Consider the following 4,693-nt stretch of genomic DNA (forward strand, 5'->3'; position numbering starts at 1 on the left):
AAGATCTCGATAATTTGAATACGACCATAGCCCTAGTGGTGGTGTGTTCTCCCTTTTTTTTGCCACCTAGACATTATTAAATGTTGAAATGAGCTCTGGAATGTTCTGGATTAGCGAAATGATCTACCCAATAAAACCTCATTCTTTCATTGTAGTAGAAACTAATTGTTTTCATTCCTTTCTCAAGCGCCTAGAATTATATACATCTTTTGGGGGTTTGCTACTGCTATTCGTTCTCTGCATCAATTTTTCTAGAATTTTGTTTCAGATAATTGGAAAGTGTTGCTCCAAAATCCTGCTTGGCGATGCAAGTGAATTGACTTGCAAATACATGCTTGACCTTTTCATCCCTTGTTAGAATCTTTGTTTGGCAGCGCAAGTGATCTAGCTAGGGTTTGTTGTTTTTTTTGATCAAGAACACTTTTGTGGTCGATTCTTAAGGTTTGCAACGATTTTAAATTTCATCAAGTTGCCATGCTCAACCATGTTCTTTGTTTGAGAATGTTCTGTACTCGAGAAATCTTACCATTTGCTTCCCCTTAAGCATCGTGACTTGAATTGAATTTTCTCATTAAGCAAAAATATACCTTACTTAACTAGTGAAAGTTTCATTTGCTCAAGAAGCAAGAAAACTTGAATTAATGCTTCTATTGCTAGTAAGTGAAGTAATATTAGGGATAAAACCCTTACAAGAAATGAATCAAAATTGCTTAAAGAAAGGCAAAAAATTGAAAAAACTATGGATAGTATTTTTTGAGATTACTAGAATTCCATGATCGAGGAATCTCTTGTCCAGTTTCTAGATCACGCAAATGGTAAGCTCCAAGGGCGATCTGTTGGATGATCTCGTTCATCTCCAGCAGTTTTCTTTTAATTTGTTAAACTAATCGATGGTTGCAAGCTGGGTTTTTTCCCCTTCCTTGTGGTGCATCTCCTTTTTTGACCTCATGTCCGTCATTTTCGTTCGAGTCATCCCCGACTAGCAATTCTGATCTAGTGTGCATAATGGCTTTTTGATTGGCTTTCCCACAGACGGCGTCAATTTGTTGCTCTAGAATCATGTTCGTTAGCGCAAGTGAATTAATTTGCAAAAACATGCTTGACTAGTTTGGTCGAGTAACACCTCCGACGATCAAATTAGTGAAGCACACAACTTTAGATGAAAGCAAGTTCAAGATCTCAACGCTAGTGGGAGTAACTCAAGAATGCGTACCTTGTCATCATGAGGGTATGGGTTTACATAGTTTTCAAGAGGTTACCCTTCTAGGATGTAGTAGTGGTTGAGTCCGACTTGGATTCCTTAAACAACTAAAACTCCATAACTTGATTAGAACCCTAGCTAGATGTTTTATATATGCTTTAACAAATATGGATTCGTCAGTGATCCGAGCAGCACTTGGTCGAACCGTGCTTAACATGGTCAGGTTTCATCTATCCGACTCAATCAAATTTATCAGCATCAGAATTGAAAGGATACATATAGTGGTGCTGGAATTGAAATTCTGAGTTTGAAAAATGAGTTTTAGTGGAGTACCCAACTCAAAGATTGTGACATAAAAGATGAATATGTGGAGATTGATGAATCAGTCGCTTTGTTCTCTCCTAATGGCAGACTTGAAATGAACATGTCAGCTTAGTTGTAGCTTATTACTTAATCTCACCACTCACTGATATGTCCTTTTGTCTCTTTTCTTTATCCATTTTTTTCCACATATGGAGTGAAGCAAATCCATTCCATACCCTACCTTTGAGGCTAGCTTTTGTCTAATCAAGTGCAACATATAGTTTGAACAGAATCCATGGATTACTAATCTTTCTCATTGTTAGATCTCTTGTTCCTTTCTCATCCACTTAACTGTTGAAGTGAAAAAGATGTGACAAATATCTAGGTGTATCTTCACAACTAAAGCAATCTGGGTGGAGAGATCCATTGAATCAACCTTTTACCGAAAGCCTGATGATATCTTTGCACCCAAAGCTTAACATTACTCCTCTCTTAAAAGGGAAAAAGTCACTTATCCTATTCTATCCAGTTTTTGCTATCCTCATGAAACAGAATAAAGGTTGGACAGATAATCTCAGTAGATCACCTGAATTCAGCAAACCCATCTCCCCAGCCATTGAAACTCATCACTAGTTTGACTCTCTCTCTCTCTCTCTCTCTACTGAGTTGGGTTCAAGGAGAAAAGTGAATATGGTGATAGATATGTAGGCCGAACAAGGCAGAAGATTGAAAGATAACAAGAAGAAAGTAAGCCATTGGAAGATCTAACAAGCTAGATCTTCACATCATATAGGCATATACGACTCTCTATGAACCATTACTATTGTGAAGCACACGAGCAGGACATAAAGAGATAATGGGTATCTCTTTCAATTGGCTAAAATCACCGCATATGTAGAAAAAGCTGACTCTCCTGTTCTATCCTTGGAACATACGGCGGCTTATGACCCCATTTCACTTTCCTGCATAGATTTGAGATAGAAACACCCCATAGGCCCACCTGCTTAAACCTGCATGAAGAGAATGATAAGGTTGTCATCTTTGACAACTTATCAATTATTCTAGTTAAATGGAAGGCTAATTCACTTTGGATACTTTGATCCTCCACAGCCAAAGCTATTCAGGGTTAGTGGATCCCACATCTACAGGAGTTCTGATTTGGGTAAATATACTCTGGAAAACCGTGGAGAGATCACAACGCAGTCAATTTTCTTTCCAGCTCTTGTTGTTTATTTTGTGGGCCAATATGATCTTCTGGGTCGTTCCCTTCTGTCTTCAGATAAGATACGTGATCATGTATTGCAGATCTCTAGCCCTCTTGAATAGGTTTTAGAATTTTTGACTTATTCTAACAGTGACTACTGAAGATCAAATGCATGCGTGGATAGCTCTTGCTCATCACTAAAAAATATCCAATCCAACACCTTCAGGTAATCGAGTTAGAATCAGAACAAGAAGGTCAAAAACCCTTATTCATATTTCAAGATCTCATCTCCAATTCAGTCATCCAAGTTTGATTTTTTTGTTTGATTATGTCCGACTTTATCAGGAGAGAATATTCGATATTTTCGTGTATATATCAGTGGTATCAAAGAGAGAAGAAATTGGTGATCATAAGAATTGTGGTGCTCAAAATTTGTTCCACACTTGAGAAGCCAATTTGTTGATTACATGTCCATCCATCTTTTCTGGTTGGTGCAGGTCATCTCTATCGCACATTCTCACCTGTCATCCATTACCTCCAACACTATATCTGGAAATGAGCAGCCATGGCTAGGGTTCCCATCTGTGGGGGAGCCTACCATTATGTACGGTTCATTCATTCGATCCTTCCATGGATTCTCTCTCCTTTTCATGCTATACATCATTCTCATTCAACATCACCAATAATTGTTACTTCAAATCTCTCTCTCTCTCTCTCTCACAATGTCATTCAGATGCTCAGCATCACTTGGGCAAGTGCTGACTCAACCCTAATCTTATGTTGCATCTCCAACATGAATCTTAGCTTAATATGTAATATAAGATTACAAACCCAGAAAGCTATAGTTAGGTAAAGTTTAGTTGTTAGTAAAAAACAGAATTGCTTTTTCGAACATAGCTGATGTGAGCTATTGATCAATAATGGATTCAATAATACAGTAACATGGTCGCCCAAGTGATCGATGAGAAAACATGAACTTGGTCTTCCAAATGGGGTCGGTCGATTAAAGATGGTGTGGCGAAGGTCACTGAGGTGTAGAGCACCTGCCAGCTATAACCAGCAATAGGGTTTTCCAAGAACACTCGCGTCCCCTAGGCAGCCACACAACCCGTGCTCTCTGCTACTTTTATCCAAGTGTTTCCTCAACTCATCAATTTTATACCACTATTGGTAAAGCCTGATCTCAGTTTAATCTAAGTAATATTGATTTTTCACCATTGTTGGTGAAATTCTGATAGTTATTTATCAAGTAATGTTATGTTCTAACTCGTCTTCGAAAATGGACTTGCACTGACATATTTTGGTGGGCAACCCAAATGACCTAATTCTGGAGATTTGCGATGAAAACAGAGGGCTTGAGCTGATAGTGTTGTATGGTATTAACCCAACCCTTTTACCCAATTGAAGTCTATGCATATGTATCTCATGTTTGCCAACGAGGTCATTGTGAGAATTTGGATTTTTGCCTTTAAGGTTTTTGAATTCAAATTTTGCCAACGAGGTCATTGTAACCCTCCATGGTGTATTCAGCAAACCTTCATTTATCTTCTATACATGTGAGAATGGTTTGCTTTGGTTTCTCTTTCGCCAATCGTTATTCTACCGCACTGATAATTCCTAACAAGTTTACACATTCTGTATAGAGGAATTTGAATTCCAATTTTGAATATCCTCTAAATTCTAATCACCTGATGGTTTTGTGTTTGAATCAAGAAATCTGTGATTAAGATTAGAGCTCAAGCCTGAGAAATTGTAAGAGAAGTGCAGAGCAACATTCGGGCCAGACAATCAAGCCCAAGGCAGTCTAATATGGATCTCTCCTAAGACCTAGGTTTTCTGTAAATGCTGAGTATGTAACTTGACTGCAACCCTGGGATGTGTTTGATATGCATTCTCGAAATGAATTCTGGCTCTAAATTCTAGAGCATATTCTGAAGCTATAATTTAGAGAAACGAGTTCTCAATACCAAGAATTTTTCCCAGAA

This window comes from Hakea prostrata, chromosome 4, assembly GCF_041222555.1.
Source record: "Hakea prostrata isolate BN-2017 chromosome 4, UWA_Hpros_2, whole genome shotgun sequence".
NCBI classification, from domain to species: Eukaryota; Viridiplantae; Streptophyta; class Magnoliopsida; order Proteales; family Proteaceae; genus Hakea; species Hakea prostrata.